The 16,806-nt window shown below is 43.1% G+C and overlaps 1 protein-coding gene and 1 long non-coding RNA gene across 4 annotated transcripts in view; one reads left to right on the top strand and one right to left on the bottom strand.

Moving 5' to 3' along the window:
• The window catches only part of LOC111834199 (zinc finger homeobox protein 4-like), a 71,031-nt gene extending 60,354 nt beyond the window's left edge, over positions 1–10,677 (bottom strand). For 2 of the 3 annotated variants that reach the window (XM_023793235.2, XM_023793236.2), the window contains exons 1-2: positions 10,471–10,677; positions 7,332–7,708 (exon numbers count right to left, since the gene is read on the bottom strand). The gene's annotated coding sequence lies outside the window, so the exon portion shown is untranslated. The remainder of the gene's footprint in view (positions 1–7,331; positions 7,709–10,470) is intronic. The other variant, XM_072711084.1, reaches the window with a different exon arrangement.
• On the top strand, positions 8,741–15,933 carry LOC140588813 (uncharacterized). The gene is made up of 3 exons (XR_011990010.1): positions 8,741–9,082; positions 9,740–9,824; positions 14,978–15,933. It is a non-coding gene; the product is annotated as an uncharacterized lncRNA (long non-coding RNA).
• Positions 15,934–16,806: the final 873 nt, after the last annotated feature.

Genomic DNA, 16,806 nt, shown 5'->3' with positions numbered 1-16,806 from the left:
TTTCCAAAGCACGTCAAACTGAATCTCAGGGAACCAATCTGTTATAAGCCCATAAAAATATATATATATATATATATATATATGTTATATATATGAATATCTCCCTGAAGTGTTGCTTCCAACCTGAATCCTTACTAATAACCACTTACAAAGCGACTGGAATACTAATTAGTGTGAAGCGCATTCCTGAACGGAAAAGCTACTGGGAAATTCTAAAAGCAAACGACAGACAAAACAAATTTCCTCTTTCGCCTTCGCTCTCCCAGCTGTCGGAGTTTCTGGCCCCCGTAACCCTGTCATGACTTGTTTCACCCAAGGAAAAATTACCCACGCACACACAACCAAGACAGCATGCGTCGTAATATCACTCTCAGCAAATCTGAATTTACAGGAAACGGGGGGGGTGGGTCTCATTTGCCCGTCCCGGGCACAGCTAGAAGATATCGCGCGTCGGGTGGGGGCCCGAACGGGCAGGACGTGAGAAAGCTGGCGTAACCTAAACACTTCTCAGGGGACTAAGCCAGAGCGCCTATGGAGCAGCCCGGCCTGCTGGCCGCCAGCCGCCGTCTCCGTCGCATTAATCTCCCAGTCCCTCACGCGTGGCCCTTAATGGCGCTTCCTCATTCCAACGCGCCGCGCTCCCGGTTCGGCAGTTTGTTTAAAAAGCGACGGCCATGAATATTTAATCGTCTCCCTGTGTTTACGTGCCCTCGTCGCGATCCCAACTTCAAGCGACGGGTCAGACATGTAGTTACGCACACACACCTGCGGGCTGGGTGCCGAACCATTTTGCCAGTTTCATTGACGATTTCCGGGCATGTTCACAACAGCCAATCGCAGACACCAATCAAAGCTGCCCACCCAATAAAAGTGGCCTTTATTCGAGGGTCCCCTGTCGACCTTAGCGATACTGACAGCATGGCTCCAGCGCCCGCTGTGCCATCCTGCTGGCGGAGAGTGTGCCCTCTCTCTGTGTCGCCATGTCAGGCGCCGCTGTTACGGGGCCACAGTAACCGTGGGGTGGCATGTTTTCTGTGACACGGCCGTAACTTCAAGAGCTACTTCATCACACCCCTATTTTCAGTCGACCCCCCCGCCGGCTCACAGATCCAAATCAGATGTCAAGTGCCAAGGCTTCAAATCAGGGGCTCTTCAAAATAAAATTAAATATAAATAATGAACAGCACCACAACACAGAGGGTTCAGCTTATATTATTATACTGCTGATAAAACATGTTGCCTTTCAGTTTTCAAATCCACTCTGCGCATCTGAAGATCAAAATAAATCTATGACATGTTTTATTTGTAATGAATATTACAACAAATAAAACTATGACATTGCAGCTATTTTAAAGATACAAAGACAATATTAACCGAAATTAAAGCTGCAGCTTTTTTTAGGAGAAAGGTCAGAATCACACGCACCGTTTCCGTCTCTGCCAATGGTGACGAATCCTGTCCCCCCCCCTACGGGGATGAACTGCCCTCAGAGGTTCGGGCTGGGTCTCCCTGAGCTTCCCACGGGCCAAAGCAGGCCCAAATACTACTGCGGGAGACCCTGGAGCGACCCTCCGCCACCCCCCAGCATAACAGCGAGGGGACGAGGCCACGAAGCCAGATTAAGTCGGGCAGACTCACACAGAGAGACTCTCAGGGCCTGGCTGTTTTCACAAAGCACTACAGAGGTCTGAAGCTCTCCATCGGCCATGACATGAACTAGCATTACTGCGCAGTATATTACCACCAACACACTCAGGTTTTTGCAAATATTCCCAATTTCCCCCATTTAAAACAGTAAACTACAGGGCACTAGAATAATACAGAATTTGAAGGTAAAAACAGAATGACCTGGAGACCGGCTCCAGTCAGTCCGAAGATGGATGGATGAATGGGAGCTCGAGCTTCGGGAGCTCATGACTCGAGGGCAGAGGTTGGAGGTGGCGAGGTGAGGCAGAAGCTGCCAACACCAGCGCGGACGGATGCAGAGGCCGGAGTGGCGAGGCAGAAGCTGCAAACACCAGCGCGGACGGATGCAGAGGCCGGAGTGGCGAGGCAGAAGCTGCAAACACCAGCGCGGACGGATGCAGAGGCCGGAGTGGCGAGGCAGAAGCTGCGAACACCAGCGCGGACGGTTGAAGAGGCCGGAGTGGCAAGGCAGAAGCTGCGAACACCAGCGCGGACGGTTGAGGAGGCCGGAGTGGCGAGGCAGAAGCTGCCAACAGACACTCGCTCTGGACCGTCGCTACAACCTCACCCTCACTTCCTGTCCCACGCTGGCAGAGGCCCAGATGGGCATAAGATTAAAACAAAAGGCACCGTCACTCTCCTGAAACAGTGCCTCCTGGGATGAGAAGCTGGGCTCCAGCCCGCAGAAGGCCGGCGACATGATACCCCATCTAATGAAAACACTCTGTGGACCTTGGTTAGCCTCCCATACGACCAGCCAGTGACATCTCTCCCATGGGCTGCTCCTGCATTTCTGCTAAAGTTCCCCGGACTGATAGCTTTAAGTCTCATCCCAATACGCCGCAAAGTTTTAAATAAAAAAAACAATGTGTTCAATTCTCAATGTTTAAACCTGTCAATTTCACGATTTGCTCTTTAGACGAAAACGTTCCCCGTCGGCTTGATATCATCGCCGAACCCGTCTGACCCCGCTTTAATCTGGTCTCATGCACGGACAATTTAAAACACATTCCCTCACGCGACACTGAAATGCTGGGTCACTTCGGACAGCGAGGTTATGGGGAAATGTTAGTTCCCTGAAGTTCGACACATATGGGAAAGGCATCGCATAAAATAAAGGGAAAGGCAGCATGCCGCTCTGCTCTTTAATCTCGCCCATTCAGCAGGCCGCGGCCATCTCCATTCAGCGCCGTTTGATTATGCAAAAAAATGCTAATCCGTTTCTGACGCTTTCACACTCGCATAAACTGCCGTTCCCGCCGATGAAAGGCAGCGGTATCCGTTGACGTTTTGTCAAAAAATAAATAAATAAATAAAAAAACACGGCTGTCACAGACATATTAGCATTTCTTTGGGGTTCACTGATTCTGCCCGAAGGAAACCAGAGATTATCGGAAGGAGTATGTGGCCGAGGCCTGCCAGGTCTGCTTAGGCCGAGACTTAATAGGCCAACAGGCGGAGGAGGGAAAAAATGCCCGAGTTGCTGTGGAAACACTTTTTTTTTTTTTTTTAGACAACAGAGCTGACCTTCCCTTTACAAGAGGCTGAACAGAATGGGGCCAATCGGGCCTATTAATCAGAAACAAACGATAAAAGAATTCCTTTGAAGGAGATGATACCACAGAGCCTCAGAGGGAGACGGGATTGGCCGAGAGCGTAACGAGGAGTCACAGCAAACGAGACAGCGACACAATGGGAGATATGTACAAGCATGTGTCACCGCGAGGGGGATTAGCTGCGCCGCGCTAGCATTTTTCGGGCCGCGCGACGGCCGGGGGACATTAGTCAGCACAATTAAAAGGGGTCGCCATGGAAACTAATGAAATGTTGCTATGGTGTGGATGGCTAAATGAGATGTCTTGTTATGAGTTTTCCACAGTCCGACTCGAGACCGTCGTTTTGCGCCGAAACAATGGGCTTCCCGCGGCCCAGCTGATCCCACCCAACCGAAATCTCCCGCAGGCGGCCCATTTGCATATGTTAATATAATTAAGTACTAATTGTGTGAAGCTCGTGCATGTTCGAATACACTCTGTCTGGGCGCTTTGAGCCCCGTCCAAATCTTTAACCCTTGCCAGCAAAAGGAGGAACCGACCGCGCACCGAAGTGACATCCCACCCCCCCCTCCCCGGCCATCCCGAAGCGAGGCATTAAGCCCCCGCTCGACTCCTCATCTTTCAGCCACTAGTCCGCAGCTCACGGACACGCTCTGGAACCTCCGGCGCGGTCAAGTTTAATTTACAGGGGATCAAATGCCCCCAGCTCTGAGCATGGCGAGCCGTAAATGATAATCAATCCTCAAACTCGGTTTCGGTTCAATACTTTGATTGCCAGACAGGTTCAAGTCCTAGCAGCTGGCGGGCTCCGTTTAAGGCCTGACACCATTTGTAAGGGCCTGTGTATAAAACCTTCGTTTAAAGAAGCGACTTTCTTCATCAAACCCTGAGCCCTAATCCTGTGGCTTAGGCAGATCTGACTGACATCTCACACTGATGCAAACTCACTCTTGCCGTGTCCAGCTGAGTTTATCAAGACAAAAAGGGAGAAAAAAATAAATAAATCCTGTCCGCAATTCGTTTTTTAACAAAAAAACAAATACACGCACAAATAGAACCCATAAAAATACCAAATATATTCTTCTACTTATTACTACTAAGAATGCCAGGGTTTTTAGGCCAAAAACACAGAACTATAAACAGCAACGACACCAAAAATATCAACGCGAGTTCATAACAAAGAGTGCAGCGGCTGAACTCGCCGGCCAGTTGGAATCGTTCAGTATTAATACACTGAGTCGGAGCAGAATCTTTAAGCAGAGAACATGCATTCTGCGTAAGGCTGCCTCCGTAAGGACGTTCTGACGAGACCAGGTTACGGCAGATAGCCGGCCTAATTTACACTCGCAATACAATGTCTACATGTCTACACAGGAGAAAGCTGTTAATGATTAATACTGTGTAAAGCTGGCTCATGCTACAATGTCCCGGCTCCTTAAAAACAGATCTGTAGTTATTACTGATACTGTGCTAGAGTATTTGTCACACAATTCATTATATATATATATATATATATATATATATATATATATATATATATATATATATGTATATATATATATATATGTATGTATATATATATATATATATATATAAAATACATACACACACACACACACATGGGTAACCTACACAGCTGGGTGACAGACAAAACGTGACAGGAGGAGGGAGAGCATGAATTGTAATTTTTATTTATTTATTAATTATTTGTAGTAAGGGGACATGTTTTTAAAATGTTCACATGGATACACAGGATAGAGTATCTGCACAAAGACGTTTCCTTAGCATTCAAACATAACAGCCTGACTGGGACCCCTTAGGAATTAACACTGGGGGGGGAACACAAATCCCACTGCAGAGTAACGGCTTCTCTCTATCCGATTTGAGACCCGAGGTATAAACCATAAGAAAATTAAGGAGGGGAATTTAAGCTCTGAAATATTGATTTCCACATTAATATCATACTGGCAGAGAGCAATTTAGCTTCATGGAAATGACATACGGTGGACCTCTGGAGATCCCTCAGCCAGCAGAGTAGAGTACGTCTGAATCTCTGGAGTTATTAAGGGTTTTCCTCCTTATATTTATGAGATACATTATTCTTCACTGCTTGCCTTTGCAGTTAAATATATTGTCGCAAAACAGGAAAATAGAGCTAACCGCATTTGAATAATTTAATAGGCCTAACTGAATTAACCGAATTATCTGGTTAACTGTGAACACAGACCATCCAAAACCGTATTAATACATATTCATAAATACAACGTGAATTACCATGAAAATGGCCGGTAACACAGCTTAAACAACGCAGTGCCACAGAACTAATCATTTTATTCCACAGAAAGTTAATGTTTCTTTGCCTTCACTTGCAAATGTAGAAATCAACCCGAATTAATTTTTACTCAAAATAATAACTTTAAAGTACAATAAAAACGATGACATAAAATACTACGGCGCATAATGGTAAAAATATGAATTGTTGTAGGCCTAACGAGAAAATGTTCTTCAAACGTTTGTGAAAAACGTACTTTAAATTGTGCTTTTTAGTACAATTAGTACAATTTTGTACTGTACAACTACAAATCATTCTCCAAGAACTTTGTCTAAATTAGAAAAAAATAAATGTATACATATTGTATTATTAATGTACAATGCATTAGAAAATTACTTGAAAGGGGCGCGAGAAAACAGTGAGACCCAGACCGCTAGACACCCCACTATACTCCGGGCTACACACCCCACTACACTCCGGGCTACACACCCCACTACACTCCGCTATACTCCCGGCTACACACCCCACTACACTCCGCTATACTCAGGGCCACACAACCCAATACACTCCGCTATACTCCCGGCTACACACCGCCATACTCCTGGCTACACACCCCACTACACTCCGCTATACTCCCAGCTACACAGCACGCTACACACCCGGAGCGCGGCTACGCTCCGCTACTGGCCCCTAATGCGGGCGATCGATGCCGCTGTCACTGCGGCTCTCACGCCGGAGCCCGGCTTCATACAAACGGCCAGCAGCCTAAAAGGCAGCACAGCCGCCGCAATTTCCAGGCTCTCTTTCCATCAAGTGAATCAAAACAAAACAAAAAAATAAAAAATAAATGATAATGGCATCGCACCGTTGGGAGATAGAGGTCGGGCTGCGTTTCAGCAACTAAAGACAAGAACGAAGCGTTTGGAAAATGGAGATTACAGCAGATAGAGCCGGTCGAATAACCGGAGGATTTCCAGCGTAAAGTTTCGCACTGCCGTGCCTACAAAAACATCCATTTAGCCTCTTCGTAATCCTCCCGGAGCTGGTCTCTAACCCAGCGACCAGACACTACTGTCGGATATACTGTCACCCAAAGAACCGTAAAGACGACCAGGTAACAACCGAAGCCCCGACATCCAGCAGCACGAGATCACCATTTCAACACAGTATCTAATATTTCTTTTCCGAGGATTTTCTCACAGGATGCCCTTATTATTATCATTATTTTCCTTCTTGTCGCTGCCGCTCCTTTACAGATTAAGCGCAGTAGCGTTAAACGTTAATTTTAAAGTACAGCATACCGCTTAATACACGGCAGGAGACAGGCTGTCATCCTAAGCTCCCATGAATTCACCCTGTTAGCTTTACTGCGTGCCACTTGATGTTTATGACTCTGCATCGGGTCAAGTGCCCAACGCTGCCTTACTAATTTCGTTTAATTTCATATATAATCGGTCTTTATTATTCCAGTAATAAAATACTGACACACCGCTTCTTTTGGGATGCAATTCTTTCGTGGGCATAATATACAAATAGAACCCTGAAACTCGAATAAACTTGCATAATTCGCTTACTTAGACTATGTAAAGTACCTTTGCCAATGATTCCTTATTCCTTTAGAATAAATAAAACTCGTATTTAATAGTTCAAAGACCTTAAACCGATATAATGTTATCGGCAGTCTAAATCACACTCAACAGCTGTGATCTAGAGAGCGGAATATCAAGGGTTGAACTGGATCAACGCAGAAAGATGATCGATACCGACCTATCTTTAACAAGAAGTACTCAATAAAGTTAAGAGGAAAAAAAACTTACTTTCTCTCCCCTCGATGTCTCCTCGCTGGCGTGTTCTGCTTTTTTCTTTAGTTATAGTAAGTCAAATCCAGTGACCGCGAAAGTTAACAAAAACGGGGGGAAAATGGCAAAAAAAAATAATAATCCTTGAACTTTATAGGAAAAAAATTAAACAGAAACGATGAGAATATGAAGCGTTCCTTTGGGTCCGGCTATTAAAGCATGTGTCGACCGCCGCCTCGCAGTTTAGGTTGTGCGAGGTTGGGAAAAGGGAGGAAAGGAAATGAAAATCCGATATGTCTTTATTCTGCTAATTATTATCGTTTTAGCCCTGTTTAAAAAAATGGCTGATTAAGTTGAGTGCGCATGTCTTTGTGTGTCTATTCCCGATATGCACTCTGGGAATGAGAGAGAGAGGGAGAGAGGGGGTGGGAGAGAGAGAGAGAGAGAGAGAGTAGGAGTTGTAATTAGCGAGATGATCAACAGCATCTCATTACATATTATGGTCTTTTTAAATAGGAGTAGTAAGCGACGCCGGGAAATGTTTATACATGCATAAAAATATTAGCAAATGTAAAGATGCGCGGTGAAAAATCCTCACTTGAGAATCCTGCCTCTATAAACACGAATGCGTACAGTGCACAACGAAAAGATACCAGCAGCATCGGGGACCTAAAATAAAAGTAACCGGAAAACGACTGACCCTGTCCGGATCATAGCGAAGGATGAGGTTCACCAAACCCCTGCGTTTAATACCATACGACTAAACGTGAAGAGCAATCACCTCTGACCTGTTCAGTCCGAGGCTTTAAAACAGCCTAACAATAAATCTCGTTGTCGGACCGACTTTATTTTAAAACGTTTACGTCAATGCACCAGAGGTATTAGAAATGATGGGATTCCCATTAACGTGTTACACATTTCACTGTTGGCTACAGTAAAACCAGGCAGTTCATGCAGTGGTCTGAACTGCAAAGTAGGGTACTATTAAACCCACAGGATGATTTCAGTGACACTGCGTAACATGATAATTTTTAAAACTGAAATATAAAATGTCGTATATACTCGACATTTCCATTCCACTTTAATCTATTAGGCCTAACATTTTCAGTATCAGGTAACTATACAATCTATTGTTGTTCTTGTGTTTAATATGGCCTCAATTCCTTTTTCAGATAAAATGTTCAGAAATGAATTGCAGGTGTGCTGTATGAAAACTGCAACTGAGCACATTGCTAAAATGTAAACCACTTACGTCGTGTGAAATATTCATATGAAAGTCTTTAAAATTTTCTAAGACTGTCTGGTCCGAGGTAAAACAACGGAGACTCATTCGTGTCTTTTTATGGGTGCAAGCAAACTTTTTAAATTAACAAAAATCCCTGCAAGTCTCAATTGAGGATGCGATTATCAGTGTTAGTGAGTGAGTTTTTTTTCCATGAATGGGGGGGGGGTTCGTCTTTCCATTGCGAAAAAAGGTGAGTTGAGTGAGTTGTTCTTTCAGGGACCTTATGATAAGGCACAGCAGAAGCGGCTATGGACCCGCCCTTAGCCTTTCTCTGGACTCTACATGCAGTCGATCATTTCAGGCTGTGCCGAAAGCGGTCAGCAGTCCGTACAGTTTTACTCGCGATATTGTCGCCGCTCCGGTGGAATCAGCGACGGCGCGAAAGCTACGAGCACAGATAAGAAACTATTTTTTATTGTGATGGAATAAGATCATCAGAGAGGCGACTCACTCCGGATGTTGCATGAAAATATTGGATCATGAAGTAGGCTTTGGACTGTGCGAACGATGTTTCTGAATAAAAATATTACATTTAGATATTTATTGTTAAAAATATATATCGATATATTACGCTTGATGTAATTTGTATATTACTTTTTCAGTTAGATGTTAGATGTTAGATTCAGTTAGTATATTACTTTTTCAGTGAAAATCAAGTGATAAAAATATCTCTCCGAGCGTGAAATTTGAACTGTTTATATTTTGTAACCCCAAGTCACAGGATATCAGTAAGACATATCCACCTGACTGTTGTTGTTTTGTACCCGATGAAATAAAACGCTTTGCATATTTTCCCCAGCCTATTTCAAGTGCATGTGTTCTTTCGAAGGCATTTAAAATATACTTAAAAAATTAAATCGTGTTTAAATGACAACGTAAAATGTAATACAGATGTGTGCTACCTTTTGCGTAGTCTACTATATAAACTGCATAGTTTAGAACTATATTTTTTTTTTACTGAAAAGCACATTAAATGCATGCAAGTGCACAAGTTATTTGTTGTAGAAATTTGCAGTAAAGTAAAACGATAATCAAATAAAATTATGTGCCTGATAAACAAATGCTATTTAACAGAATTAGGAAGCAGTCTAAAAAAATTAACTACTAAACACTAAACGCGATTCTTTTTTTCCGAATACAGCCGACGCTCAGTGCAACGGCCTAGCGCCCCCTGGGTCGGAGCAGGTCAGTGCTATAGGCATGGCGCCTCGCCTCGCCTCGCCGAGGTAAACAGCCAGCGTCAAATCGCATTTATAGAGATGCTCAATAAAGGAATGGCAAACGAATAATGATGACAACGACATCGACAAACGCGATATAGACTTATACCTCGGGACAAGAAGCAAAACACCCGAATGAAACAATTTTTCCTAACATAGTTATATTTGCAAAATAAAACGATAATAATTACAGCGCTAAAATTACGTTGTAAAAAGCAACCCACTAATTTGAGAAGTTTACCTTTGGTGTAAGAAACCTAGAGTTTATGACTGTTGCTGTCATAAAACCCAAAGCTTTGAAAATAAATCAAATAATAGAGGCAACTTACACGAATTGCGAATTTTCCTTCACGTACGTTTCTGTTCCCGTCTGTAGAGCACTTCCTTCTTTTACAACGTTTTTAAAACAGGAATACAAGAAATTCTAATCCTGACATCCCGTAATAATAACTGCTATCTACAATAACTAGAAATATTAATTAAAAACTAATTTCAATACAACAGCTGTAATGTCCATCTTCCATAAGTCAACAATATATTGTAAAGCAATCATCCGTACTATATCCATTTAGTAACAATGACAAATATTCTTTTTAGTTTCCTTTTACTTTACATAAAACATCGCCAACGAAAAAAATAAAATAAAATGTACCTTTTATATATAAGAGAACAGCTTTCGTCTTCTGCCTTCCTGAAGCACGTGAGGATTTTCAAAATGCCTTGATTTGTCACATTGTCATTGAAAACAGCGCAGTGATGCGGTCATAGAAAACAGCAAATAAGTTTGAGTCTAGGTCCTGTCTCTCTTAAAGAGGATTTCACCAACTTAAATCTAACATTTCAAAATCATTTGTATTCATCAAAATTCTGGGAGAGCTGTGTATCGTGAAAACTCTTAGTATTTCTAACGTACCAAAACACAGACAATCGTTAGCTTAAATCCGTATTTTTTCGGATGTATTTCTCTGCATCTATTGTTATTTTGATTGAACACAATTTTTAATATGCATCAGCGGCGGTAATGTTTCCTTTAATGCTGAAATATCCGTTTTGAAATCCAATATGAGAGTAAGTGGGGACTTGTAAAACACTAAACATTAATCGATGTATTGGATCCCACCAATCGATTAGGAAAACGAAAATCTATATAAAACTTATTCATATGGGTAAACTCGGTTACCGATCAAATTGTAGAACAGTTCACACATGGCAAACCTGCTTTAGAACGTTACCGGTGCTTTTTTAAGGCAATGAGTTAGTATTCTTAGCGCAACGCGCGACCATAACACATCCAGCATGACAGTAATACAGTTAGGTTATTACATGTCAGGTTTTTAAACAAAGTTTTGTTTTTAATACGGCTTGGGTTGCATTGTCGAGTTTTCAGAAGAGCCACAGAAAGGGATCGGTGATAAGCGGAGACATGCCGAAGTGGGCGTTGTACAAATTTACATGGAATCAAAGAGGCCTCGGCTCCCCCAGGGCGAGTAAGCTGGGCGCGTTTGCTGCCCGGGGGGCATCTGTTTGTTTGATAAAGAAACCAAATGAAAGTGAGCCTCTGCTCTATTTCGGAGCTGGTTTTATGGGCAGAGGCCTCGATCACGCCAGGTAGCACAGACTTAAACGCCACACTCACCTGACACCTGTCCCTTCGCTCCGCTCCTGTAGTTTTCTCTACCTCCGTTTGGCATTTATGGTTTACAGTAAAGATGCCTTTTCAGCTAATCTGTGTTTTGTAGTTTTTCCCCCCCAGTAAATTTTGTAGGTTGTAATTAATTCCGAGTTAAGCGCTTTAAAGTGTCCGTACATATAAATCTACTCGTTAAGCAATTTGGTAAATTGTAGTTCATAGCATACGGGCAGTTTAGTTGGTTTGCGCCATGATTTCACGGCAATTTTTTTTGTCAAAAAATATTTTGGTTCTAGTGATATTCGTATTTTTAAGTGTTATGTGATTTCTTCGTGTTTATCCGAAATTTATTTTTTTGTGTTGAAGGGGGGATGCTTAATCGCTACCAGGAAGTCTTTAAATGATAATATTAAAAATAATAATTTTGGTTGATTACTATATGGATCGCAGGAAATAAAGTGCCGAGTCAGTAGATCCCACTTAATAAGCACGTATTTCCCGCCGATTTTCTGTTCGCAGTCTATCTGGTGACTTACACATGGCACCGGAGCCTCACCCTATATAGTACATTAATTTTCCGCTGCTTGGCAGCACTGTAAAGGCAGCACGTGAACTCCAAGGACACACGTTCACACCGAGGCCAGTATTCAGGACAAGATTATGGGAAAATCATTTTGGTAATGGAAAACATACATTTAAGCATGTCAAGAGTTTACAACTGATGCAAAGTGTACTAATGTTTGGCTGTTAATATAATTGTGATTTAGCAGTGAAAATATATGCGGTTATGAAACATTATATAATCCTTTTGAAAAAAAAAATAGGTATGAAAAAACACGTTAGCATCATACTAATTTAGCTTCATTACTGATTTATGAAAAATAACTTTTTTACGTTATTGGACGTATTGCTGTAACATGTACATTTACATATTCTGCATGTGAATATTCTACATAAACGCGACGAGCGTCTGGCTTCATACTGATCTAATGATACAGGCGTACTCATGATAAAATGAAACAGAAAAGGCGCCTGATGATACTGCCATCGCAATACGAGGTTTAATGTAAGGCATGTCTGTACTGACGGCTCACACTGCAGCGCCTAGTCTCTCACTCAGCACATACGGCAGGACGGACGTATTTCACACCGGCTGTATTCCTCGGACTTATTCAGAGGGGAAAAACGGAAACAGGCTTCGCGGCGATTAAAATGCGTATCTCTTCCTTGAATGAAATTTTACATGCTCTGATTTCTGACGCAGGTCCTGCATGGGTTAATCCCTTCCCAAGACTTTCTGTTTCATTTCGTTATGGTGATGTGCACGGACTCCGGTGTGACCAAACTCACGTTCATTATCATATCAGAAAAAAAAGATAAAAAAACAGACTCCATTACTGGTGCGAAATATCAGATAAATCTTACTGGGGCGTCACGTAAAGCTTCTTTTGTATCTTTTAATACCGGGAAATACTGTAACTGAGAACATACCTTCAGCGCTTCAGCAAAGGGCTCCGAACACACCTTCAGCTTTGTTAGCCAAATGAAAGTTAAATTACTTTTAACAAGTATAGCCTACCGCTTTCCGGTGCGTTAATTTGTTCGCTTCTGGCAGGGGTTAGTTGTTTTGTCAATACAAGTTATCTTTGAAAATTCCCTGAGATGTGAAGTGTTCTATTACACACATATTTAAAATATCAGTTTTTATAATGTTAATGTTTTGGTAAAAATGATCATGTGACATGTATGATTTTTAATCAGTCTATTCCAATGAAAGGTAGAATGGATTCAAAGCTTGCATTCTATAGTTATACTGTCCTGTAATATTTCTTATATAGGCCATAGTTGAAATACATTCCTAAAGTTAATAAGCAATGTGTACATTTGTAGCTTGTACATTTCTGTGTGTGTCCATCCTTGTCATGTATACTGATGAGTCATTAAATGTATGCTTTATGAGTGTGTTATATGTGACTAACACTAAGAAAAACAGAAAAAGAGGCAACTAAAAACAGCAGATCCCAGTATTAATACCGCAATTAATTTGGACATTAGTGGACACACATGTGAGCAGCTGTATGAGGAAGGCTGAAGACAATCGGCCTGATCTTCGCACGGAGATCGGTCCAAAGTGTTGCAGTTCGGGCAGATCAGGGCGGACGCCTCGCTGACACGCGGCCACACGGAACCGCAGGGCTGTGAGATCCCGCTTCCTCGCCGCCGCCTGGGGCCCCCCCAGATACGCGGCTACCTGCCTGCTCCCCACACAAACCGCCATTCTCCGCGGCGAGACGCATGACAGGCAGGTAGACGGCGGCGTGTTTCTAAGGCACAGGCCTGCGTCATGTGCAGCGCTCAAAGATGCAAAAATAATCCATAGATACAGAAGAAACTAGGCCCAGTTTTAGAAAATTTTTGATTAAAGCTTCTCCATTTTCATTCAGTATTAAGTATAATGCCAAGGACAGTCTCAAATGAAATCCTGAAAGCAACCATATGATCCAGAGGATGACAGCTCTTCCACACAGAATAAGAAGGGCTGATGTGCTTTATAGTATCTAATAGCTTCCAGTATGATAAAATTTAGATGAATCTAAGAAAAAAGATATCTATGTACAGGTCATATTTGGTTTTCTCATACAAAATGTGTTTTCACATGCATCAAGGAAATATTGTTCTCCACAATGACCTGGAGAACATCTTCCACAACATATTAAGGGGCCACCTGCAGAAACACTGATACTCAGATTGAGAAGTTAACGTGTTATTGCAGAGACAGAAACGTTTGGATCATCTGCTGGATAGCTTGGCCCAGCAGGTGTTTCCTGATCCCTGCGAAAAGCAGATGATGTTGTGGCTGTCTTTGGGAGCCACACCCAGCCCCGTCTGTGTTAAAGCCGAACCACACGCCGTCAAACGTAAGATCTGACATGAGCAATGCAGCATCAGCCCTGTCCTGGATATTACCGCACTGAAAATGCATGGATGTATTAATTGAAAACAATGCATTTAATTGTTCATTTTGGGTGGATGGATATTTTAAGGAAAAAGGAATGGGAATTCCGAAATGCAATTTGTGTAATATATCAAATATTTGCCTTATATAACAAATATTTGCGGTACATAATGTATATAAAACACGTGTATTTATGACGTGAGTGCATTATTGACAGCTTAAAAATGTTAAGCATCTTCTGCTGAGGGGATAATTTTAATGGCCAAAACATTTGCATGGTTCATATGTGAATGGAACCTAGATTATGGCGTCTGATGAGCTGATTCACTGAAAAGGTCAAGCCTTTTTCGGGGGTTTCAGTTTGTTTATATTTTAAATAAAATATAATGTCTGAGACTGATTGCATGTCGTTGCATTTGACGGTTAGGAGATACTGTGATAGGGATAGAGGCAGAAAATGCAGAAGGGAAGCGGAAAGCGAGGGCCGCGTTTAAGGGCTCATCTCGGCAAACTAGGTGAAATAACGTAGAGACTGCATTTCCTAAGGTGACTGGATCGTCTCCACGTTTACAGGAGAGAAACGTCGGAGGAAAGGCAGACACCTCGATGACTCCTGCCACCGGCCAGAGATTACAGGCTCGGAAATAAGGGAGGGAGGGACAGACGACTCGGCCCGGGTTCGCTTCCGCGGACACCAAGCTTGTGGAGTGCGGGGGCACGGTGCCCCCTCAGCTCTGCGGCCCCCACGCCGTCTCCCTGAATCGCTATTCCTGTCATTCCAGTAGCAGCTTCTCGCTGGGTTTCTTTCCTATAAAAATCACTGACGGCAGCATTCGGGGACCCTCAGATTGGCAGGAGTGTGGCAGCGCGAGGCCGGCCAGACGCTCTGGCTTTGGGTGGGTGTCCGCGGTCTCCACGCCCGCCGAACAGAAATGGGGGAGTCGGAAAAACACTTCATGCAAAATGCATAAGGTCTGTTTTGAAATGATTTAATTCTTGAACCCCATCTCGTCACACAAAGAGGTCCTGACACATCCTGTCAGTGCTCCCTTCTCACAAAAGAAGTTTCTATTCCCCCCAAAAAATAGAAAACCGCACACACACACAGACGGACACACACATACACATACACACACAGACGGACACACACACAGATGGACACACACATACACACAAACAGACGGACATACACAAATATACTTTTACATTTCCTATAACAGTAAATTCAAAACTCAAAAAATATGCTTTTAGTTTAATTTCTGGTTAGTTTATTTATTTAGAAAATTATTCAGTTTTAAAATCATGAAATGTAAGAATTTTTTAAAAATATGTTCCCAGACATACATGTAAATGTGTAATTATAGATAATTATATAGTGTGTCCTAGTGAACCTGATCTGAATAAGCGGAGGAATGGATAGAAAGTCTGTTTGATATTAAGTTGCCTTTTCTTCTGTTCATGTCACTATTATTTAACAACATTTGTATCTGTCACCCAGACAACTGACAATAAAAATGTGTATGTCTGCAGATCAGTTTAATATGTGTGTTGTGACAGAGTGACGTTGGCGTGTGGCACCTGTGTGGACTGCGGCCCTCCCCCGGCTGGACGGGTATCAGTGTACGAGGGACCCAGTAGCCCAATACCCAGGAGTAACGCGCGAGCGCGGACAGGAAGACGTGGAATGCGCGTCACGTGTGCGTGTGCTCCAAACCAAGGCAGCTCTGATGCACAAACGTCAAACCCCCCCACCAGTTAAAAGCACATTCACGTCACCTTATGTCTCCCTACACCCCAATTAACACCGTCGTCCCCTCAATACAGTAGCACAATAGTAGCAGCACAGTCGACGGTTTCTTACAATTTGTATCTGTGTGCTAGCAATCTGTGGTTTATCAGACATGACAAAAGACCTGCGGTAATTTGATAATAAAAGCGTTTTCTTTATTTAGCATATTAATGGCGTCACCCGCACACGCTTATGACCGTAATGCGTACGATACATCAGACTCACGTGAAAGAAGCCGGGAGAGAGTGACTGCTGGGAGACATCCCAGTGTAAGTGGCCAGTGACGGCCCCCAAGCACGTCCTTCACTGCGATCTTTACTGGAAGCCCGTGCCTCAAGCCTTTGTGGGCTCCACTGGGAGAACAAATAAGATTGATTAGAGGGTTAATTAGCGCAGGACAACCTAATTGATCCCAGCTCACAATAAGGAACAAGCTGATGTTTGTTGATGTCCTCCGGAGGGCACAATAGCGAGCCGTGCTTGCCAAGTTAGACGGCATACAGGAGAACGTGCACCCTGTTCATTTACACACACGGAGAGCCTAACCTTCACCACTGCAGCACAATGCCTGACACACACTAGCAGGGAGTTCTTACCCCCTTACTAGAGAACA

Source organism: Paramormyrops kingsleyae, chromosome 4, assembly GCF_048594095.1.
Source record: "Paramormyrops kingsleyae isolate MSU_618 chromosome 4, PKINGS_0.4, whole genome shotgun sequence".
In the NCBI taxonomy this organism is placed as follows: domain Eukaryota; kingdom Metazoa; phylum Chordata; class Actinopteri; order Osteoglossiformes; family Mormyridae; genus Paramormyrops; species Paramormyrops kingsleyae.
Note: the sequence above shows the minus strand (reverse complement) of the source record. Positions and strands in the feature narration are given on the sequence as shown.